This window comes from Excalfactoria chinensis, chromosome 3 (genome assembly GCF_039878825.1).
Source record: "Excalfactoria chinensis isolate bCotChi1 chromosome 3, bCotChi1.hap2, whole genome shotgun sequence".
NCBI classification, from domain to species: Eukaryota; Metazoa; Chordata; class Aves; order Galliformes; family Phasianidae; genus Excalfactoria; species Excalfactoria chinensis.
This window is the reverse complement of record NC_092827.1, coordinates 55356852-55381600: the sequence shown is the minus strand read 5'-3', so window position 1 is coordinate 55381600 and position 24749 is coordinate 55356852. Positions and strand designations below refer to the sequence as shown.

The 24749-nt window shown below is 42.8% G+C and overlaps 1 protein-coding gene across 7 annotated transcripts in view; it reads left to right on the top strand.

The window, feature by feature from the left end:
• The window catches only part of HIVEP2 (HIVEP zinc finger 2), a 126220-nt gene that overhangs the window by 30203 nt on the left and 71268 nt on the right, over positions 1-24749 (top strand). For 3 of the 7 annotated variants that reach the window (XM_072331049.1, XM_072331046.1, XM_072331047.1), the window contains exon 3: positions 23052-23113. The exons of 2 other annotated variants lie outside the window; for them this stretch is intronic. The gene's annotated coding sequence lies outside the window, so the exon portion shown is untranslated. Of the gene's footprint in view, positions 1-14244; positions 14399-23051; positions 23114-24749 lie in introns of those variants that run through there. 2 more of the 7 variants (XM_072331050.1, XM_072331052.1) reach the window with 2 other exon arrangements.

Genomic DNA, 24749 nt, shown 5'->3' with positions numbered 1-24749 from the left:
ACCTGACATATCTTTCTTTCCTACTCTTCTGATTCACGTACTGTAAAACCACAAGCAAACTGGCTCCATGAGAATTGCTACATGATTGCTTCATATTCTGGAGTAGTTAGTAGCATACCACATAACCATTAGCATGGAGCATCTTCTGATTTATGGTTCCAATCCAACTCCCACTGAAGCTGGTAGGAAAGTGTTGCTTCATGCTGATGGGAGTTGAATTGCACTGCATGTAACATCTGAGATTTTTAAGTAATGTTCCCTGTGAAATATCTTTTTTTTTTTTTTTTTTTAACTGATAACCACTTTTTTGAGATAGAGAATGAAAGATATAAGCATAGAGCAAAATTACAAGGATTGTTGAAATAACATAGGAGAGGACTCAATGGAAGTCCGCGTGCGGATTCAAGAGTTTTAAATGGATGAGGAGAGATGCCTGTTTGCCCCAAAGGCATTTACCTGGATTCAGTGTGATATTTTACATATTCTGTGTGTATATTTTACGTATAATTTTGAAGATGTTTGTCAGATGTGTGGCTGATTTACTGTTACTGTCAGTGATGTGAGAGACGGAAAGTGAGACAGAAGTCTTACAGGGAGCGGGAAGGGGAAATTCATGCTTCATTAAATAATTTGAAGTGTTTTGGGAGAGCCGTTCACAATTCAGATAATTTCTGAATGTTCTGATGAATGAAGAAGTGACCAGATCTGGCTCACTCTGGTTCTGCTCGAAGGGAAGATCCTGGAGATTAGGTGAGAGAGTATTGATCCTGCTTACATAGAGAGGGCTGCTAGTGTATCTGCACGGCCACGCGTGCATGCCGAGTACAATTAACACCGTAGTTTACAGATACTTTTTTTCTGCACGTCTGTTCTGGCATCTCCTGTATCAGCCATATCTAAGAACTTTTTCAAGATGAGCGTAGGAACAATGATTTCCATTTCTCTTGTTTCTTCTCCGTTGATTCATTTATCAGTACTCAAAATTGCCAGGGGATATATATTTATATTTGTAAATAAGTCATTTTGGTATTTGTGGGCATGTTTGTAAAGTAAACCTAGTTTGAAGAAATAGATTTGTGTATTCCGTATGGGCAGAGATCTGGAGAGGAGCTGGTAGGCCAACTAGATTAGCTTCCTGTTGCCACAGGTACCTTTTCCAAAGTTGAACGGGTGTGTTTTGGTTGACATTTTCAGTTTTTTTTAGGTGGAAGGTGGCATATCACTGGGAGAAGGGCTCTCTGAGGGGAAGGCCAGTGGGGAGGTGTGGTTGCCAAAGTGGTGACTGCTTGCAGATCTGTGTGTTTGCTGGGGACAGAGAGGAAGCAGACGCTTGGCTGCTCTGCTTCTGATGAGCTGAGAACAAGGGGTGCTGCGTCTCACACCTTGAGAGAACTTATTATATGAGGTAATTGCCTCTACCCAAATCAAAATGAAATTTCCTTTGTTGGATGTAGGAATCAGAATGAAGTGATGGGTTTTTGTTTGTTTGCGTTTCCTTTTGTGTGTTTTGGTTTTCATCTCTGGCTAGTTCTCATGCAGCACTGCAACAGGAAACTAATCTTCAGGAGCACAGCCCATAAAAGATAGGCCTTCCGAGGGACTGGACTCTGCTTATTGCAGAGGCCTTCCAACACAGGTACATTGTAAAAGATTACAGACCTTCACAGGAAATTAAATTGGATGTGATGTAGTAAAAGAGTGAGAGAATGGAAAGGACATGTGTCGCACATTTATGATGATTAAGTGGTTAGAAAATGAAAGCATATGATACAGTGAAGTGTATGTCATTTAGATATTGATACACACTGCCTAGTGTTTTAAATAATCTGCCCCTCCTCTTCCCTTTGCTCTCCGTGTCATTATCTCAGTGTGCAAAATCATTAATGTCTTGTAAAATCATGTTTATTTGGTGCATATTAAGATTATAAAGCATTCTAAAACAAGTCTCAATAATAATGTGGAGTGTTCTCCGTTGCATCATCCAGTGGAAGGTGTGTGGGGAGCCAAACTGGGAGTGCTGGCCGAGAGCTGAGCCCTTGACTGGTGGTTCTCCATGTGCTGGTGCAGTGCTGGTGGGATAAAACTCCCAGTTTGTCTCCTCCTTGGTGTCATCTCAGCTGCGTGGGTGAGCTGGGCTCATTTCTGGCCAGGTGCCTGTGGGCAGAACTCAGGTTTCCCTATCAGGGAATTCTTTCAAAGAGGACGGTAATAACTTCCAACATTTTAATAACTTTTCTTATAAGATTTGGTTACCTGAAATTGGAAAGGATAAGCAGAACTGTGAGAGATTTAACTTTATTAACCATCATAAATCCTTTCCCTTTTGACCCTAATCAGTCCCCAGAGTCTTTTTAATGCTCTTGACATTGCACCGGCCTTTCATCATTGCACAATATACGTTTTCCTGTAACAAGGAAACCGGTGGTGAGAGCCTGACTTAAAGCAGAGGTGAAGGCGGCAGCAGTAGGATGGGCAGAAATTCATTGCCAACAAAGGGAAGGAGGGAGCTGTGCTTTGGCAGTACTCCTCAGCATGCCTTCCATCTGTGGAGAAGAGTGGAGGGAACATTGGGGTGCTGGAGAAACCTCTCCCTGCAGTTTGTGAGAGCACTACAGACAACACAACAGTGCTTTTGTGTCGTGTGCTGGCACGGGGGCTAAACCTACCTCAGAAAGCCTCCTTATGATTAGGCACAGCCCCACGTCCCCAGAGGGTAGCAAGCAGCAGGAAGCACTTGTTGGCCAGCTCAGCCCCAGGAGCTGTGGACAAGAAAGAGGTGGCTTATGGCACCGGGATGTGGGGACTGCCGGGTGGAGGTGTGGTGAATGGGGCCCTTCTTCGCTGGGAAGGAGCCTTACCAGGTGGTCGAGGGATGAGGAATGAGAAACAAAGGCCTTCTTCATAAAGCAGCTACCTGGGTTTCTGCCTTCCTGTCCAAGGCGCACACAAATCCTGCGGAAAGCGAAGGGGGAATTCCCAGGCTGGTAGTCTGTCCTTCCTTGTGCTGTCCAGGAATTCCTGTGATGGGGAAGGCATCCAAAGAATCTGTCCCTATGCGTAGCGATGTTAAATTCCTTCTTTTTCTTCCCTATGTGCGAGTCAGCAAGTTTATTCTGCAAATGCTTTAATTTTAAGCTTAATGCTATGCAAATATTTAACTTTGGAGGTAAAAGTTTTGGGCTGGCTTCAGCTTATGGACCAGCTTCCAGCTGCTTCTACAGGTACTGATCCAGTGTTTATATACACAAATTGCTATTTATTTATTTATTGTGGTAACCTTTTGAAAGAAACTTGGATATTTGCCTACCCCGTTTTTGCTTCATACTTGAAAACTGATGTGTTTGCAATGTGCGTACAGCCATTTTCAGAAGCTTTGGCTAAACCCACCGATCTGCTGAAGATAATCACTGTAGGCTGAATCCTTAGCACAGAGTTGTACTGACTTACTTTTCCTGTAAAGAAGTGCCCAACACTTTGCTAACTCCTGGAAGCCCACCAACCTCAATTAGGAAACAGAGGTGTAGGAAGAGCTGGCGCCTGCTGCAGGAGCTTCGTGCTATAATTTAGTTGTCTGGACAAGCAGTCACAGGGGGCAAGAGAACATTCAGAATGAGTGTCAAGAGCACTAGCAATACGCATGTTAACTAGGTTTTCAAAATCTACTAAAATGCTACCTTGATATAGAGCACAGTGTTCTATCCACATCTATTTCACTTTCTCTAGCTCTTGTGTCAGCCACTGCTTGCCTGCAAACAGCCTCTTATTAAAAGGGGAAAGTCCATCGTCTTGTGGACCTTCTGCAATATGCCCAGCATGTGAGCTATTGACTTCATAAAGACAAGAATAGCTATCGCAAATGTGTTTCATTTGCATGTGGCGAGATAGAAAAAGCAAACTCTGTGTGAAGATGAGCAGATGAGAAAGACACTGAATGCCTTAAATGCTAAGGGAGTTAATGCTATGCAGTGATTTTTGCTTCTGTTATAGGAAGTGTAAGAACAGTACGCTTCCTGGCATACATCACCATCTAAACTGCAAAGATTTCAGTTCCATGGCAACACGAGGAGCCCAACGGTGCTTAAGGTGTACGTATTAATGCATTCAGAGTTAGGGGCTGTTACTGAGATGGTAAGGATAAAAGCGTGTCAAATATCTCCCGTTTACTTATCGAAGGCTTTCTTTACAGAAAATCATCCACCTCCTCTTATTGTCTCCAGTCCTTTTCATGTGTGTTTTTTTCTCACACAAAAAGCAAATGTAGCAATTGTTAATTGGTGATATATATATATATTTTTCATAAGACTGTTAAGTGCAGCAGCACTTGAAAGTTGCAAGAAAATGCTGTTAATTTTTGATACTGTTGTGCATCCCTGGAGAGGAGGACTCGGTTGCAGGGGGGAATCTATTTTTCCCCGTGATGTACTGCTTTATAGACCAGAGTGAAACTGTGTTTGGTGTTTTTTTAAGTCGTTATTTTCCTTGCTCTTTTTGATCAGCCCTCTTTCTGCCTCTCTTAACATCCACCTCCAGTTTCTCCAGTCTGAGGAGCAGGAAACATGACTGAGCTCTGTTTCCTGGCATCCAAAGAAATATACAAGTACAAGAAAATTGGGTATTTTTTTTCTGCCAGTCACTTGGGTTTGCAGCCTGTCCCCAGTAATGCACCTGGACAGAGCCTGAGTCCCTCTTTAGCTCAAGTGGGTGAGGGGCCAGGGAAGAACCCAGGTGAGCAGCAGGGCTAAGCTGGCATGGGAAGGCTGACAGAAATGGGCAAGTTGAACTGGTTTTACAGCTGTTTTGCATTGCTGAAACAAGCAAAGCAGCCAGAATTATCGGTGGGTCTGGCCTGTAGATTTTGTCGAGATTTCTCTGTGTGACTGCAGAGAGAACACAGCGCTGCAGTTGGAGGCTGGTTGGCTGTTTCCTGTTGCTGTGCCAGGAGGAATAAATTCATCTCTCTGTTATCTCTATCTGTATCTCTCTCTCTCTCTCTTTCTGTTTTTTTTTTTTTTTTTTTTTTTTTTTCTTATTTGCTCACAACAGGAACATTTTTTATTAAAAACAAGACTTTCTTTCACTGAAGGGGGAAGCTTGCCTTCAGGAGTGCAGCACAACCCAAGTAAATCCTTTCTGAGGACGTAAGGTGGAATGAAATAATTAAGTGGCACTGCACTGGCACTCTGCAGAGGGCTGATTTTCACCCTTGGGCAGCAGAACCACAGAGCAAGGAGGTGTTGCATGTACACAGCAGCTTTTAGGAGAGCTCAGCACTGGGAGCTCCATCCACGTGCTGGTGTTGCTTGTCCTTGTAGTTCTTCCTTTAAAAAAAAACAAACACCACAGGTGTAGCTTATTGAATATGTGGCTGTACAATTAATACATGCTTTTGAAATGACATGGGACCCCAAATGATGAGCAGTGTTCATTCTAACAGACAGTGCTATGGGCATCTGTGTGTCAGTGTCTGACCCGGAATAGCGTCTGGGTAGGCCAGATGCTTTGGGGAGTACCTCAGTCAGTGTGGCAGGAAGGATGGAGAGAAAGCACTGAGAAACTTCAAAGTAAGAAAAAAGGGAGGAGAGAAATCAAGGGCAGGAAGAGAGATGAGTGAGGAAACAGGAAAGGCGAAAGGGCCAGCGGAGAACAACAGGGGGCTGGGAAGAACACAGGGCAGGAAGGAGAGAATGCTTTGGTGTGCTTGAGAAAAAAGTCATTTTCAGATGAAACAGACAAAAAGGAGCAAGAAAATATATGTGAAGTGGGAAAGGATATCAGAGTTGTAAAGGAGGAGGATTCAAGCTGATGCAAACAGAAAATATGTATAAAATGTGTGAATTGATTTGATGTATTATTGGCCCAGCCAATTTTAAGTAGCCACTGCCAAGTTTGTAGCAGGACAGGGCTGTGCCATTCTTCATGAGGAAGCTTTGGGCTGGTAGGGAGAAGCAGGACCACATGGGGAGGCTGCTGCAGGTCCCATGGCTGGAGCTGGAGGCATATCACTCCATCTGCAATGTTTGCTTCTTTCTGTCTCTCTCTGCAGGGCCTGGACTGCTGCCACCTCCCTCCTTGGAGAGCAGGGTAGTGGAGCACCTGCCACCAAGCAGAAAAACTGCCTATCCTGCCTTCAAAGGCTGGTGGCCAGAAAGTTGTTTGGTTGTCTGCTCAGTTACCTGAGCTGCTGTTAGGCAGGCAGGTGTAAGGTCTCTGTCTGTATCCCTCTTCTTTCACTTGTGCAAGCTATCTAGGTTACCAGAAATAATCAGCTGAATGGTAATTTTAGTTCTGGCTGTGAAAAGTGGCTTTTGAATGAAGTCTACTTCAAATAACAAATGTCTTCTTTCCTCCTCCTCCTCTCCACCTACTTTGTTCCTAACCATTAACTTTTCATGTCACTTGAGCTAAGTTCATTGTCAGACTCACCAGATCCTACTGAAAAACACATCTCTCTTTTGTGGCAAGCTGAAGAAGATGAGAGGCTTGTGGTGTTTTTCCTTCTCAATCTTTGCTCCTCTGGGAAAAGCAGCTAAGGCTGCGTGAAGCTGCCTCCTTCCCACTCTGCTCAAAAATGCCTCTCCATCAGCTGCTTTGAAGCTTCTCTTAAGGAGGCTTGGGCTGGCCTGCTCAGTGCCATCATCTGCCAGGGGAGGTTTTCTCAGCTTGTGGTGGCTTCCATTGTGGTAGAAGGCTGGAGAAGATTGCTGTGGAACAAGTCATCATCACCACTAGCTATGCCATTTGAAAATCATTACATAAACATGAAAGAGAGGAAAAATATGAAACATTACAAGATGTAAACCCTACCCAAAACTCTAAATAATTTCTGCCATTTCTGTTTTCTGTTTCCTAATCATAGGCTGCTTCTGCCATGAGAGGAAATGGCAGTAACTGGACAGTGGTGCTTGAAATACTCTGCAGTGTGTAGTAGTATTTATGGCAAAGATGGATGTATTCATGAGAAATAAATGAAGATCTGAGCTTACCTGGGGACATTAATGGTATTTTCTATTATAATTTACATGCTAATACTTGCTTATTTTGATCGGTGCTGAAAAACAGGATCAGAAAATAGAACATGGACTTTGGGTGCTGTCACACAATGATGAGCCAGCTGAAACTGAAGCCAGTTCAAGGTTTAAGTATGATTGCTAATGTTCTTGAAAAACAAAATCTCTCAACCAGTCAGCAGTTGAGTTTGCTGCTCGGCAGTTAGACAAAAGCCACCCTTTGCGGGGATGCCCTGTGATCAGGCAACCACAGCTGTGTGACAGAAAGAACTCTTTCCTTTTCTCTCACCTTGGCCATCAGTCCAACAGTTAGGAATTGGATTTAACCCTCAGTGTTTGTTGCAGGCTTTGTGAGTCTTTTCTAGCATGAAAACAATTATTTTTGATAGACACACTAGTTGTTTGTTGATTTGTTTGCAGATTTCCGGGACGTTGTTGTAATGTGGGAGGAACTGAGTTCTTTGCACATGTTCACTGCTGACTCTCTTCTTAGTCATTAGATGCTTTTCGCATTAAGGCACTTTTACTTTTATGGGAAAATGTCAAGCATCTTCTGATAACAGGCATACAAATTGACAGAAGCCATTGGCTAGGGCCAAAGAAGTATCACTCCAGCACAGACCTCGAGGGAGCTGCAGACCTCTGTCCCCATCCATGCACCCCTGCTCTACCTCCTGCACCAGCCTCGGGTCTGACATCCTGGTACCGACCTACATCCATGCTGATGTGCCACCAAACTGAAAGATGTCACTGTTCTTTTCCAAAAAGAACATGTCTTTTTATTCAATTCCCCTGCCATCTCTTTTTATTTTCGGACTGCAGCTCTTTTAAGGCTCCCTGCCTTTGCAGTTCTTGCCTTTGTTTAGATTATTTTTGGAAACTGGGGAACAAGAGGGATGAAGTTCAGGGAGCTGACTGTACTAGGAGGCTAAAACTCTTTCTGTCCATGTGTTCTTCCCTCCTCTTTCTTCTCTCCACGGCAGGGCAGGTTCCAGGGCACGCCGTAGCCTCATGCACAAAACGTGGCTGGCACATGTGCTGATCCCCCCCCTTCCTTCCTGCAACCACCATCATTGCTCTTCTGCTTCCCTGGGTCAATTGGGCAAAATGTGGTCAGGCAGAGTTTTGAGAGCTGTGGAATACTGGGGAGCGCTTGCACCTTAAGGCAAATTTTATGCAGATAGCAACGTGCTTCGTTTATTATTTCCCAGTGAGGTGGCCCCACAAAGGTTGTTGGCCTTTTCTTTAAATATTGCTGTGTTTTTACATCAGAAGTGTCACATACTGGCTGCCAAGCTTTGCAAGAAAATCCACATTCTCTGGAAGCCTGAGGCAGCTTTCTCTGCATAGGTTTTTTAAGATAGATAGCGCTTGGGAAGTCATTGACCATGAGGTAGGTCAGGCTGTCCTTTTTCTAGCTGAGACGGTGCTCGGGTAATTGAGATACTTGTGATTGCCCATGGAAATTTGCTGATGTTTATAATGCTGTCAGGTGCTAGAGTCACTCCCTAATATTGGCTGTGGGATCTTAGAGTGGATCAATATCTCAGCACAATGTGGAAATTTTCCTCATGTATATATTATTATTTTTCCAGTGGTTATGAAGATAGCAGTATGGTGCAGTAAATGTTAAACATTAAAAACTGGTTTTGTGTGTACTGATAAGAGTAAATTGCTTGAGAAGGAAATAACCTGAGTTTGGCTGGTGAAGCCGATGCTTCTGTGGTGGAAATCAAAGTGGGGAATGATCACAGTCCTAATTCTGTCTTTGGAGAATAGATTTGAGTCAATAGGAAAAAAGAATGAATAGGATATGTCCCTAAATTAAAAAAGGAGGGTAGATGATTCTGTACAAGAAGATGCACAACTGATGCAAAAAAACATATACAGGGAGAGGGGTAATCAACAGAACATGAAATGCTCTTTGAAAACACATTGAAATTGAGTGCTTTGTTTTGTTTTTAAACTGCTGTGCTGTAGCAGAGATCAGTTCATTCTGTGATTCTGTGAATGGTTGTGCAAGGTGGTCGCTGTTGGGGAGCCATAGAATCATAGAATGGCCTGGGTTGAAAAGGACTGCAATGATCGAGTTTCAACCTCCCTGCTATGTGCAGGGTCACCACCCACCAGACCACATCCAGCCTGGCCTTGAATGCCTCCAGGGATGGGGCTTCCACAGCCTCCTTGGGCAACCTGTTCCAGTGTGTCACCACCTTCTGTGTGAAAAACTTCCTCCTAATATCTAACCTAAACCTCCCCTGTCTTCATTTAAAACCATTAAAATCTTGTCCTATCTCTATTCATCTTCTTCTATCCCCCCTTGTCCTACCACTAACCATCCTCCATGGTGGAGCTTGGACACCCTGTCAGCAAGGATTTATTGTCACCCACCCCAGTGCTCATGGCTGGCGCTCAGTGAGGTCTTCTGGGGCTAATTATTTATTTAATGAGGTGTGGCCACAGTGGCACTGTGAGAAGGGCAGCCCTGCAGCAGGAGGTGTTTTGGAGGTAATCCCACTGCTCACAGATAGGCTTCTTGTGCATGCTATAAATAAATAAAATAATGAATAAGTGTATGCTGGCATTTTTGTTTAAGCTTATTAACAGTGGCTAATAGCATTGGATGTGTTTTGAGTACTACCATGCTTTGTAGTTCTCTGATTTCTTGAAGAAGTAGTTGAGAGGCTTGTGCAGCAAGTTAAGAAGTCAGGTTGTTGCTGACTGAACTTTTGAACTTTTCCTAACAAAAGGATAGGTCAGTAAGAGAAGAGTCAAATTTATGTGTGTGTAAACATGAGCAACCCAGGCAACTTCACTCCAGAGAGAGAAATCTTCCTCTTTTTAGGCTAAATAGGCATGGCAATGCTGCTCCTTAGTTCCACGTGTTTCAAAGGTAACAGTGAGGACTGGTGATTCAAGGGAGTCTCAGGAAGAAAAGAATTTGAGCGTAACTTAAGAGATAAACTGTTTGACACAAGGTATTTGGAGAGTTTCTGCAAGATTTTAGATCGTGTGTTGGTTTAGAAAAAGAAGAGAAAGCAAAGCAATGAGATCTTGTGGTTGTGCTTTTATCAATACATTTGAGTTTTTGGAAGAATGCATTCTAGGTCTGATCCCCGTCTTTCCCAATTGCTGAGTAATAAGAAAAAAAAGTCTTGCAGAGGAAACTTTTTATGCTTTTAAACTGCATGGTCCGTAGCGAAAGACAAAATGAAGAAATGGTTTGTAAAAGATGAGAAATGGGCAGTTTTGACGTACCAGCCGCAGCTCAGTGGTTGGGCTCAGTCAGTGCTGCACTGCATTCACTTCCAGTGGGGCCCATTCCCCTTCAGCCCTGTGAGGCGGCATCCTGTGCATGCAGTGTTGGGGTGTTCCCTGCCTCCCCCTGCCCTTCCAGCAATATTTTAATTTCACTTTTCCAGCCGAGCAGAAGCTGTCAGCAGCAGCATCTGGAGCAGCTTTGGCCTCGAGTGAGCAGCTCTTCTCTGCTTTGAGGCAGACAGTGGCATTGGCAAGGCTGGAGCAACAGGTCTCAGATTTTGAGAAGTTTTAAGCTGGTTTGTGTCTGTCTTTTAATTGTAATGCTTGACTGCACTGAATATAGGAAGTGTTCTCAGCAGGTCTTTGTATCCGTGAGGCTGTTTGAGATGGAACCTTGTGTTACATTGTTGTATGTGGATGCTGGGATGAGGGAGGTGAAGGAGAGCATCTTCCCTCTGCTGCCTTTCCCTGCTCCCTGCTTTCTGTAATCCCCAGTCAGCCCGTGCTTTCCCTTGCCAGATAAAATTACAGTAGGTATACGCTCAGAATCAGGTTTTTATTGTCAGCACCTGTGAGCAATCAAAGCTTGTTTGTGCAAATTCAAAATGAAACTTCAATCTGAAATGGGTGTGATTTCAGAACAGCTTGTTTGCAGTCATTGTTATTTTTTTTGCCAAGAAATGTAAGGCTTTACAGTAGCTCCTAGGGATTGCTCTAGTAACTGTGCACTAGAATAAACCCATCATGCTTCATGTCTGACTTTATTTGGTCCCTTAAAACCTAGTGGCATCCGTATGATGCGAGCAGACTCATGATACTGCTGCAGCTGTATTATTTTTCATTACCATATTCTGAAAGTTCATTCTAAGAATTTTAGTGGAGAACGTGTCTTTGACATATTCTTAGTTAATATCTTGGAATAGGGAAGTACACCATGCTCAACTTACAGTCACTCAGCTGTGAAAGAGCTGGATATGGAATGGACACGGAGTACAGAGAAATGATAAATCCTCAGATCACTTTGTTACGGCTGCAGATGAGACTTGCCATCAGGTGCTAGTTTCAGAATCCAGGTTCCAGGTGTGTAAGTAGCAACATCCTTAGTCTGATGGTTTGATTTGCTTTCAAACCTTGGCATAAGAACTGTTCGTCACCACTAGTAGTGTTAGCAACTGGAACCAGGACAGACTGTTCCATAGGTAGTAATAATTTGACATTTAATTGTAAGTGTACTTATTTCCAAAAAATAAAAATGTGAATTTTTATCTTAATTATCTAAAATAAACTCACTTCCCTTCTCCAGTTTTTACTTATCTTAGATTTTGTCAGCGGTGTTTGCATGCACAGGGAAATATCCCATTCATACTTTCATATGGAAAAAATAAATAATTATGTAACCTCAGCAAACTCTATTTCTATAATGTTTTAATTTCAATTTTCAATTATAATCAGTATTGCCTGTTCTACCAATGCTAGCATCAGAAGAAAAGCCCTAAGAAATTGATGTGCAGGCAAAAGGAGAATAGCATAACTATTTTTATGTTCCTGACATCAATGTCCTGCTTTGTCTAATGTTGTATGACACAGTGACTCCAGTGCTCCACGCTGTTCAAACATCTATTCCAGGATTGCTATTTGCTTCACAAGTTGTAGAAACTTTTTAAAAAGAATCTGCTGATTTGGGGTGCTCTTTCATTGTCTGCATGGAAAGCTGATTGTCTCTATATTTTTAGCAAACAATATCCTTGCACCACATTAATATGTATTCCTAGTAGAATTCTTTTGGTCATTAAGAGAGAATTCATCTGCTTAGGGCTTCAGATGCTTCAATTCAGAAAACCATCAGGAAGCATTGCTGCACCAGGGCACCTCTTCATTCATTTGCACTTGTTTAACTGGGTAATGGTAGTTAGCATCACGATTCCCCTTGTATTCTGTACCCTTCTTCATCTTTATTTCCTTGTATTGAAAAGCACTACAGTGTTACTACTGGGCACATCCAGCACTGGTCCAGCCAGACCCTTATTTTTCATATGCCCTTTCACCCCAGATAGAGCGCCATCACTGCCCATCCATCATGTCTCCCATTCATACCTATTCTATACGAGGTTTGCAGGGTTCCCCTTTGTTTCAGGAACACAGGCTTTTGCAAAGCCTGTTAGCTTCAGAAGCACTTGCACAACTCGTACTACATCTACTGCATCAGAACTGACAACTGACAGCTCTTTTAAAGAACAAAACGAAAAAAAACCACCAAGCCCAAACAGGTAAACCTTCCAAAAACAAAAAATCCTCTTCCAGATGGAGTAGTATGTCTGTTATACAGAAACAAAGGCTTTTGGCTGTTCCTTGTTCAGACAGACCCTTGGAGGTATGGATTGCTTCCCCTTAATGAGTATTGACCGGGTCTGGGAGACACAGCACTGGGATCCTCCAGACAGGTGCCTGCTGGGATTAACCCCTTCTGCATGTCAGCAGGAGACTGAACTGCCCAGCCATATAAAGGCTGCTGGTTGGTCTGCATGCACTGAGGCTATGCAGGTTGCAATGTGCCTGTGGTGTGTGTTGGAACAGGCAGGTGGTGCTGGACTGGGGCACCCCGGGACACCACTAGATGTGTCTGCTCAGGGATGTTAGATTAGGCCACATGCACTTATATATGTGTGAGGGAAAAGTGAGGGTTGTGCAAAGCACTTGGGCTAAAAATAATGTCCGGTGTTGTTTTTACATAATAATGCTATCGCAGATGAAGAAAGTGAGGGAGGAGTTTGTAGCCTGGGACATTTCTTCTTTCCCCTGCTTCGCAGGGTAAACACTAGAGATCCTGGAGTGTTTGTTTGCCTAAGTAATGCTTTCCAGAAGTATGTCAATGAAGTAGTCATTGGAGTCATAGAATACTTTCCTATATTTAGCTTTTAAATATGCAGTAGAAAGTCATTAGCTTTTAAACTCCTAAGAACTATAAGCATTTCTGCAAAGGAACGTAGATGTTCAAGTGAGCCAATTAAGGATACGGATTTTACTATGGCCAGAATTGTGCAGTAAGTGCTGTGCCATCAGTGGTTGGGGTAAGCTCAGTTACATCCTAGCTGAATTTGGTTGCCATGAGGGCACGTGCAGTATCCTAACACTGTTGAAGGGGCAGGATTGCTGTGGGATTATCACTTGGTTAATTTGGAGGACCGTGCTTTTAACTAGAGATTAATACTAAAAAAAATCCAGTTATGCAGAACTGTAGAATAGTTTAGGTGAGAAGGAATCTCTGGGCATCTTCTTTGCAGCCCCTGCTCATAGCAGCTGCATGGTTTTGCACCTTGTTGTTATCTCACCTGCACGTGATAGTGATTTATGCAAGAAAGATTAATTAATAAGAACTTGTGTGTGTGTAGACAAGAGGCAAGTGCCAAAGAGGGGTAAGAACTGAGCCAAAAATATTTTACAAAGGTGATGGAGATAGTGTTGAAGTGCCACCAGAAATCCTACCCCACTGAACACATATGAGTGCTCGTACAGAAAGCAAACATCGCTCTGGGGCAGCACAAGGGACCTAATCAGAGCATTTGTAAATTAATTTTAAACTGTTGCTGTCATTGTGGGTTAATACACTGAAAGAATCAGTAAATATGCTGAAGAAATTGGTAGGTAGTAAAGACGAAGGCTATACAACAGTTTATAGCCAGTGGTTCTGTTTAGGCTTAATCCCTGTAATGCTGTGTTAAAATTTACAAAACAGCTTGTAATTGCAGGAGCTTATTTAAACCAGCTATTTGTGGTTATGTCTGCTGAGGAAACTTAAACTTCAGCGTTCCCCAGCCATCTAATAGCAGCAAATTGACTGTGGGTCTCTTGTAAGAATATCTAAATGTAGGCTGTTGAATAATCCCTTTGGGGGCCCTGTAACTATTTTTGTGCCTGGATATGCGTCATCAGTGGGTATTTTCTCTGGTGACTAGCTTACATCAGTAGGTCTCCTACCATACACTCTATCAGCAAGTGACTTATGATTGATGGGAGTCACGGCCGCACTTGGGCATTTATCTGTGACCTCAAATAATGGACAACAGGAATCTCCGCGCTGTTAAATCCCTTCCATGACGGGAGGTACGGACTGCCCGTGCTGGGCGATGCAGGTACTGCCCCGGCACCGCTTGGGGCCGAGGTGGGGAGGGAGAAGCAGGGCTGCCGCGGTGCTCCGGGGCTGGGTGGTGATGCTGCTCCAGGCTGCGGGCAGCGCTGCTCCAGAGGGAGACGCCGATCTGGGCTGGGGGTGATGCTGCTGCAGCTCGCAGCCCTGCAGAGGGGGAAGCGCGGTGAAGCTGGGCTGCAGTGCTGGGAGCCGGGCTGCAGCGCGGCAGCGTGCCGAACGCAAACAGGTTGGGGGGCTTCATCACGGGGCTGTCTTGCCTTAAATCTCAAGGTGTGGCAGGCGATGCGTGTTTAAAGTTAAGTTGCACCTGCCCCAGCGAACCTGCTGAGCACGTGGTCGTGGTTTGTTTCCTGCTGATAAATACTTAACGTTGTGAAGAGGAGGAATGCAGACAGAAGTTATCTCTGGTTCTCCTTTTCCTCTGCTTTTCTGTTGAGATGTGACATGGGAAATGAGGCTGCGAGACAGGCGTGAGATCTCTGAGTGCTACCTGTGATGAATTCAGCAGCCTGAGCCAGTCCCAGAGTGGGGCACTTTGCAATTCTTTTTCTCCTTCACATTCTTAGTCCTTTCGTCACAGCTGTGATGGGAAATACAAGATCAGCTCTTTGTGAACTTTTGCTCCAGTCACTCCAGTCCTTCTCCTGGCAACGAGAGAATAAAACTGACAGATAGGGATGCTCTCAGTGTGATGGATGATTCAAAAGCCCCCAGTGTTGTTTATCACGTGGTATTGCTTGGCTGAGGGAGGATAGTGACTGGCTCAAAATTCCTCCTCACCGCTTCTTCCTGTTGGCAGGTGGCCCTCTGCATAGCCTGTGCTTTCAGAGCCTCACGCTGCTCTCACGTGTCTTACTGCCTGCTATTGTTTTTCACCCAGGTGTATGTCTGTTGTGCAAGGTGTTGAGACTTAAAAACTCTCAGAGGGAAAAGGGGAACTGCGTTTTAACTTGTCTGTGTGCCATCTCCTCCCCATGCACTGCTCCAGCCACTGTAGTTAATGAATGAAATCAGGTTTCCTGTAGGAGCCACTTAATCGAGGGCTGTGCATTTGTTGACACAGCACTCCTATAACTCTGCCTTTAAAATCAATATATGTTCTGTACTGTGGATGCCCTCACACTGTGGGATGCATCTTATGCATACCTGACTATTCCTTTCAGGTAGATGCCTCTCTTACAGAATAGGCACTGGGTCTGAATCGAGTTTCCTTCTTCCCTTTGGCTGGTGAGCATTTGCTAAGAATTGCATTCAACAGAAGTTGTAGGGAGATGAATTGCGCGTAAGAAGAGACTTGGAAAATCAAGGGGGAGGAAGGAATGTAAAGGTTTTCATTGAACCATCATTTCATTTGCCTCTAATATTTTTGCTGTCACTTCAGTAAGACTTTGTGATTCACGGCAAACTGGTTACATAATTCAAAATCTGTAAAAGGTTAAGCACAACAAGCATGATGAATCTCGTCTCATTTGCATTGCAGTTCATTGATTCTTCCTGAAGTACCATGCTTAGAAAATGTAAAGCTTGGTAACCAGCTGATGTTGTTATAGAAATTCTTTGCCACAGCTTTCTAAGTATCATTATAGACAGCTATGCATTAGCATCTTTGGGCTAATACTGACCACATTTCTCCAATTTCTGTGAGGATCGTGAATTAAGTTAGTGGTAATATTTTTGGGTAGCTTCCACTTACGGTGCTCATGCAAAATCTTGGTATCACTAAATTTCAAGAAAGACAAATGATGCCGTCATCTGAAATTGTTCAGACCAGTTTGTAGCTTGCTAGGAAGACGCGTTCACAAGTTGCCCGCCAGTTCCTGGTGCTGTGTGCTGGGCTGCTGGGTGAAGTCTACACTGATGTCTGGCAGTGCTCAGCAGTGCCTCTCCATTTGCTGTATTGGGGACATCATTGTGTACACATGGTGACTGAGGTAATGGCCCTCAGGTGAGCTCATGCCAGACAGGTGCCTAGGCTGTGCGCCCACACCCTGTTGACTTAGGTGACTCAGTGCAGGCACGCGGCTCCACTTGCACAGCACTAACTGGGAGAGCCTTTGCCTGTTTGGTGGCCACCTTTCCAAGTATTAACATATTTTTGGGGCTAAAATGGAAACCGGACCAGATACAGTGATATTAGAGGCTTTACCATGAATGTTTCTGAATGCGTCAGTCAAAGATGAAGCAAAGCTCACTTCTCTCCTGCCTAGTATATCTGTGGCTGCGTGCTCCTTCCAACTGCTAAGATGTCTGATACACGGTGAGGGTCATACCAACAACCAATGAGTATTTTTGTCATTTTGTATTGTTTGGACTCTTAGTGCCTAAATTCTCCTGGCAGTAAAGGGGCAGTCAGGGTGGAAAGAGCCACAAGACTAATGCAAAGCTTGCCTTGCTCATGACCCTCCCTTCTGACAGGAGGATTTTGCATGAAGAGTAGCTGCATGGGGCAGGCCTCACTGCTCGGGTCTTACCAAATACATTGCCCTTGGAGAACAGTTGCTACAGCAAGCTGATTGAACTCAGTAGAAGTATTCTGAAATATGAAGCAAAGCAATGATTTCACTGCTTCAGGGAACATAGTGTCTTTGGATTGTGTTAGCTGAAAATCGTCTTATTATAGTCGTCAATACTTGATCTCACAAGATGGTCTATTTCCATAAAGCCCCATTATAACAAAGGAACTAGTTGCTAGAAGCAAAGCAACTCCAGTTTTAGTCAACTTGAGCGGGGAGGAGCTTAGATAATTTCTTCAGTTTATTTTGGGTTTTGTTTTGTGATTTTTCAGATGTTTGGAGGAAAGATAGATTAGCCATTGCCTCATGTAGATGTTAATTTGATTGCAGGGGAAAGGAAGAAGTCACTCCTAAGTGTTGTTGATGTTTGTAGTGAGTGGAGTAATGAAAAGCCAAGAGAAAGAAAAGCGAGGTAGTGAAATATTACAAGGAAAACAATGCACTGAGAAAAGTTGGAAAAGTAAAAAAACTAATTATTGTTTTTTTTTTTCTTTTTTTTCTCTTAATCTTTTTAATCCAATTGATAAGGTCACTGAATAGCCTTCCATATATACATATATGGAACATATATATAATGATAAGTCTGTACAGTACTGGAAATTAATGGGATCAGATAATGCTGAAGTGCTTCCTGCATGCTGTGTGTGAGGGCCCCGGTACTGAAACCTCTGCCCACTTGTCCTTCTTCCTACATGCAGCCAGTGACTTTCCTAAAACTGCCTGAGATCCAAGACCAGGCTGTCAGGAACTTGACAGACTTTCAAATGTCGCCCTGCAATATAATTAGTTTGGAAGGAATGCAAACATTTATTTGAATGTGTAGGAGAAAGAATGAAGATGCTGAAGATGGTCTATATGTGACAGAGGGAAAAGGCATCTTCTTTACGCTGGTAGCCCAACAGCAACTCCTATAAACCATGATGATGTCTTTTCTTTGTCTTCTGTTTTGTTTCCTGTATATGCACAGCACTGTAATTCCTGTAGGCATTTTGCTTGTGGAAGTATTTCTCTCAAGTGCCACGAAGCGAGCATTTTTCATGCAGGACCTCACATCTCTTCATAAACTGAGTGCCACTGGTGACTCAGCCAAGCTGGAGCCAGATGCTGCTCTGCAGATGCAAAGCTGCACATGAATCCTGAGGTGGTGGTGGGTTAGGAACAGAGTTACTCCGGGTAAAGGGATTCTGTTCCCTGCCAGACCAGGTTGAAATCTTCCCCAGGCAGACCCTGACCTGACTCTTCACAGTGAATTGTGGCTGACTTGGAAACAAGAGGTAAAAGAGGAGAGAAAGAAATACCCCCCACTGACATCCTGTGGAGCCTTGATAAAGTCAGGACAGTTCAGGGATACTGAAAAAATATCATTGTTATGAGAGATTTACTTGGTACTGCAAATCACTAGTAACAGGAGTGCAGTACAAGGCACTAATTCAGGATTGCTAAGGAGTTTGTCTGTAGTTTCATATCTTGACTTTGTCTTTTTACTGACTGGCTTTTAGCATTGAGGAGTTTTTCCAGAAACTTGTCTGGCCTTTCTTCTTCTCAAGCCAGTTGCTCCCCAGTTCCAATTTCCAATTGCAAATTTTGACTAAACAAAAAGAAATCCCTTTTCAGATAGTCACTTTGTTTTTACAGACTTGTTCCATAGTGGATGCACTCCGTGAAGCCTTTCTTTTTCTGTACGTATTTATACTTTTAGTCAGTGAAGTGGATGTACGTTTCTGAATAGATTTTCTCTTGTATGCTCCTTTGTGACTGTGTTTGCTCTGGGATAGAGGTGACAGAAATCAGTCTGTGAGGTCTTGCCATCTGCTGTCCCTGCATTGGGAGGTCAGATGTCAGTCCACAGCATGAAACCCCTTGCTTCCTCCAGGGACTTCGATTTCCATATACAAAAGCCAGTCAGGAATCAGAAGCGTGGAAATCTGTAATTTGGGAATAAGAAAGAAATGAGGTTATGGCAACTGGGAGACACAAAGCTCATTAAGAGCCATTTGACCAGTGTGCAGGGAGAAGTAGGAGTAACCAGTTTTGTTTAGCGTAAGCAAATTGTACAGCATCACATTGAGTAAAGATCCTAGCAGATCTCCATTCCCCATAAAGCTCAGGTCATTTACTGATGTGATGTAGCTTTTCTCTCAATTATGATGATAGGTTTTTTTCCTACTCTTGATTCTCAATCAAGAGCTCTATTCTCTAGAAATTTGATGCTTGTTATAGAGGGAGCAGGGCTACAAAACAGAAGATTGGTTGCTCCTGCTAGTTTATCATTTTCTACCTTGATCGTTAAATGTGGTGTTAAAAGTTTTAAAGGTATGAACCACCAAAAAGAGGATAGTAGTTTTGAAGAGGTGTAAAGGAATAAAAAGGTGCAAATGAACTAAAGAAATATTAGCACAAATACTAGGAAAAATCCACTATGGAAAAGGCCCATTCTCCTGAATGGAAATCAGCAGAGCTGATGAGTTCAAAAGTGACACAGGTGAAACACTGTAGAATATACCACATAGATTTTTCTTATTTGGGTATGAGATGATCTAATAGATTTCGGCTATTTCCTTTACGATATAATTTCTGTGATTCCACAATCACTTTTACAAAATGTCATTCTCTCACCTGTCTCATTGCAAACCATCATCTTGTTATTTTTCTTTCTCCTTTCACCAAAAAAGGAGGCATTTGCAGAAATACAACATGGTGATAAATTGATAAGTCCAAACAGACTTTTCATGGTCATTTCTCACCATTGTTCCGTGGTAAAAGTACCATAATACTCTATGGGAGACTTGCATTAAAATTGTATTGCTTATGTATGCTCAGTATCTACTCTTCAGAGGCCTCAGTGATGTCCACACTCTACTCCCAGAGTTGCCTTTTCCCAGTTCTTTAAAGCTACAGTTTGGCTTTACAGGAAATAATAATCATGCCTACCATACTGTAACTAAAGTATTCAGACACATGAATCTTTTTCTTGACTTCATATAAAAATGTCATTTGTAGCTTTATTTTGTTCTACTCTGACTATAATGTAAACAAGATTTTATTAAAGCATTAGTTTTAAGCTGCAATTCTTGAGAATGAGCGGTCTCACAAAAATAGTATTGAAACTGCAGGTCAAAACCATGTAACAGAAAAGTGAATAATGAGTCTGTTTTCACATGGATTTTTTTTTTTTTTTAATTTTATTTTTAATATTTTCAAAGTACAGCTTGTAGTTGAACTAGATGTACTGTTTCTTCCACTGCAGCCAGGAAGCCCTCATAGATTTTTGACAGTGCCGCCAAAAAATTAATGCTTCAGCTGTTTGAAAGATATTGAAAGCTTGTTTGACAATTGCAATCTTTTCCAGGAATTTCCTTTCCCTTTCCCCCCCCCATACAAACTGATAACAAGATGCCTGTATAGTAGAAATGGAAAGACCAAGATATGGGAGAAAGTACTGTGTGTTGCTTCCAGCTTTGCTGGACAAGGCACAAAATCTCCAGGGCTGGTAAGAAAACGAAGGCACTCAGTTGTTTAAGTAATGTTTGCTCCCATGCTTAGCTGCTTGCCAAGACAGTGCAGATAGTTTAATGTTTTCTAAGCCATTTTTGAGATTTTATGCAATGTGGCAGCAAACAGCAGAGCTGTTGGAAATGGTTGGGTAGGAGCTCAAAGCAATAACCAAGAAAAGACAAGAATGAAGGAAGGAAGCTAAGAAATCATCACCTGTGCCAGTATCAGTTGGTATGGCAGCCCTGAAGGTAAGGAGATCAGCCTCAGCCTGGCTTCTTGTCCTCTGCTTTACACGCAGCAAGGTGTGACAAAGCAAAGTGAGGCACAGCTTGAACTTTTGTTCTGAAACATATCAGAAAGGCGCTGAAACACGGACTCAAAGGTCAGAAGTGTTCCCTTTTCCCTAACGAATTTCCCAAGGCAGCTGTTGATACTACTCAATCTTTTAAAGCTAATCTCTACCAGCATTTGCTGACACCCAATATGAAATAAATAGTATTGTCATGACTGTTCTTCTCTGATGATGGAAGGGAGATTCCACATTAAGGAGGGTGAGGCAGTTGGAGAGGTTGCCAGTAAAAAGCCACAGTGTTTGTTTGCAGAGGGTGCTGGTGCATTCAGCAGGCACCAATTAGAGAAATGCTGCTTTATGGCTATGACGGGTTATTGCTGCACAAACACTTGTACAATTACACAGTGGGTCAGAAGGGCAGCTTACCTCGCCTCACAGCTATTACTTTAAAGCAAACACAGCTATCAGGCACACAAATATCACCGATTGCGGAAGGGGAACGGTGAAATAATAAGTGTTTGAAACTGCACACTGAGGAGAAAGAGTGAATATAACAAGCCCTGGTGCTGTGGGAAGTAATTCTTAACCATGTCTGCACTACATGGATTAGAAAAGTCATCCTTGTATACTGGAGAAGTGAATGCTTCCTTCTATCACTTAAATCAAGTTAATAGACCGTTGTGTTGTTCGGGTACGTGGAAATGGTAAGAGAATATCCATATTTTTTCCAGTTACCTTCTTTTATACTGAAATGTCTATATTCTATATGCCTTTGTAAACAAGTTTGCATATTTCCACTCATGTGGCCATGAATGTTAATTGCTTGCAGCCACCCCACAGGTATTCTACTTGTTTCATTTGGTAGGTTTTGCCCAGTGTTTCGTCAGAGTCAAGCCTAAAGAGCTAGAGCACTCCATTTAGTGGAGGGCTTTTAGAGTTAGGGTACTGGTTAGGCTGCGGTTGGACTTGATGATCTTCAAGGTCTTTTCCAACCTGGGTAATTCTATGATTCTATGATTCTGTGGCTGCTGTGGCCACATCAGTGTGTATAGGATGGCTGTGGTAAGTGTGGGTTTGTGAATGTAGCTCTAAGACTACCAGGATCATCTTCTCTTCAAAATTGGTTGTGCTGAGTGCTGTTGCTGGCTTCTCTCTGGCTCATAAGAAGGAGCTCACTTCAGCAAGAATTGCATTATAGCCAGTGGCCAGAATCTTTGCTCTCACCTGACCTCATACTTCTAGGAAGCTCAGCTGGCAAGTGTTGTGCAGACCATGGTGTTAACACCCACTGGAGTGTGGGCTGCTGGTTAGGTTGTCCTACTTCCATATATGCCAAGGTATTTTCACTGACATGCTCTTTTCACAGGTTTGAAGTCACCCTGCCTTCAAGGAGTGGCTTTCCCTAAAGTGGAAACGCAGTCTAAGCTGAAGGGCCAGCTAAAAAACAGAATTTGCTGGGGTAGAACGGGGTGACAGAAGTTAAATGAAGAGTGTTAGGTCAAAAAATTTTATGAGATCACCATGCTTTTAAATTGGTTTACACAGATGGCTGTCTGGTTTGTTGCTTTGTCCTTGCTTAATAGTAACTGTTTATGGAAAAACGAATTGCTTTGCAGAAGGAGGTCCAAAAGCTCATGCTGTTGTTTCCCTCCGTGGAGATCTTCATGTTATTATGGGCATACAAGGATCTGGCCTGAAATGCAGATTGATTACAAAGCGTACGGTGAATAATTAACCGTTTGACTTGTTTCTAAGGCCTGTAGTCACTGGGTTAGAAATGATTTCCCAAACTCCAGGAGATAAGAGAAGGTTATTCCTAGTTTCACAATGTCCTTATTGTTATGGCTTTGTGCTGTGTGTACTCTGACATCAGCTGATACCTACGCAAGCCGGGTCCAGCTTCTCATTCAAACCACTTCCTGGGGTTTTCTCGGGTAATGGCAGTGATTCAGAAGACACCATCGTGCCTCAGAAAGCTGCCTCTGACATGTCGCACCAGGGCCGTGGGGATGGGAGCATGTGAGGTTCTTAGGAAGGAGTTTTGAACTTAAAAATACCCACGTTTTTGTTTGTTCAGCATTCAGATTTAGATGTGCATTGCTTGGCTTGTGTCCTAGCGACCTATTCATAGACCAGCGGTATGTATTGTGGAATATGTGGTGATATATATGTACATGTATGCATGAGGCAGGAGCCTGGGACTGGCCTCCAGGCAGGAGTGCTGATTTTGCATCTGCAATTGTTTCTGTTTTAAAAGAAAAAAAAAAGAGAAATATAAAGAATTTAAATTTTTGAAGGGATTAAAATCTAAATAATGATGCTCTGTACTTTTGCAGGACTATTTACTTAAGAAGCTGAGAGTGAGCTAGAAACATTGATGAAGCCTCTATTCTGTGAGGTGGGTATGCATTCTTATTACTATTTTGTAAAAGCACGGAAGATTGAAACCACTTGCCCAGGTCCAGACACAGAGCTATTTAAGAGCTGTGAACAGAGTCCAGGAATTTTCTGTCTCAACACATGTTCTGACTGATCAGTACTTAGGAATAAGGTCTTCATGTGCCCTCCTGTTGGAGGAAGTGATGAGCTCTTGCATTCTGTTATCATTCAAAGTGGTTCTTTCAATTTTAGATTTCTGACTAATGGCATAAGTGACTCTCACTGATACTTGTGAAATCCTGTCTCCCACCCCTGGTGTGCAGCACATTTAGGTCACATTTTTGAGAGGCAGCAGTCAGTGGAAATCAAATGTGTCCACTGGATCCAGGTCAGACAATCTGGGCTCCAGAAATGCTAAGTGTGTTTGTTCCTTTTTTTTTTTTTTTTTTTTTTTTTTTACATTTTATTTTATCCTTTTGTCACGCTGAGATGCACCAGTAGGCTCTTAATAAATCCCTTCTGTGTGACTTGCAACTTAGATTTGCAGACCCACAAGGAGTGGGCGATTTGAATGATTGTGAGAAGTGAAACTGAGTGTTTGTAGGTGCATCTACAAGCAGCAAAAGCGATGTGTTCCTGTACTTTTGTCTTTATGATATGCTGCATGCAAAACCATCAGCTTCACTTGCCCCGTACCATAGTGTCTCAGGTGCAGAGCCTCTGTGTCTCTGCATGCTGTTGCCCAGCCCATCTCAAGGGGCCCTGGTTTTGTTCAGGCAGCAGCCCAGAGAAACTCTCTTTAGCTCCTCGGTTATTGACAGCAGTTTTCCTTTTGGCTTTGTGAGAGAAACCTGGTGAGGGGGTTTCTGCCTTCTGTTGCATTCAGTTGGGATCCTGGGTCTGTGGTGGTGAGGAGTCTTTGCCTTTGAAAGCCTTTTTTTGAATAAATCACTCTGACAGTAAGTACCAGAATATATATTGATAAAAAACAAATTTATCGGTGTCAGCATTTAGCTGTTTGGTGTCTATTCACAAGTACATACATACACAAGTTAGTTAGCTGTGGGTCCATATGGCTCTCGTCTCTGAGCAAAGGGGCACAGCCTGAAGGTGGGAGTAGCAGAAAAGCTGTGTTCGACGTGTTTTTCTGTGACATCATGGTGGCTCCTCAGGTATCTCTCGGTTCATATGGAAAAAGTATTAAAAATATGACACAGTTTGATGCTAATATTAGCTTCACGCTCTTCTCTGAAAAAGGAATGAAAATACTCAGAGGACAAGTTGCCTGTGTGCAGATTTGGCTTCTAGGCAACTTGAGCTACGTAAAAGCTTTCCTTACTTCAGAAACTTTTCAGTACACATTATGATTGTTAATTAGTATTAAATAATATTATATTTTAAATCTTTAAATCTGTGCACTTTGTTGAAGTTGAGATGTTTGCCCTACTTGTTATCTGCTTAATAGGACTGTAAGAAAACTGAGATACTTCCACCCTCAGACCTCCTATTTTGCAAACATGAGCACCATTTGTTTTGCGCAGTTCCAGAACATTCAAGTTCAAAATTGATGATGAAATTTTTAATACATCATTTGACTAAAATTATGCAAATCCATTGCTGTACTGTAACATACCTTGAGACCTATGGGAGGGAAA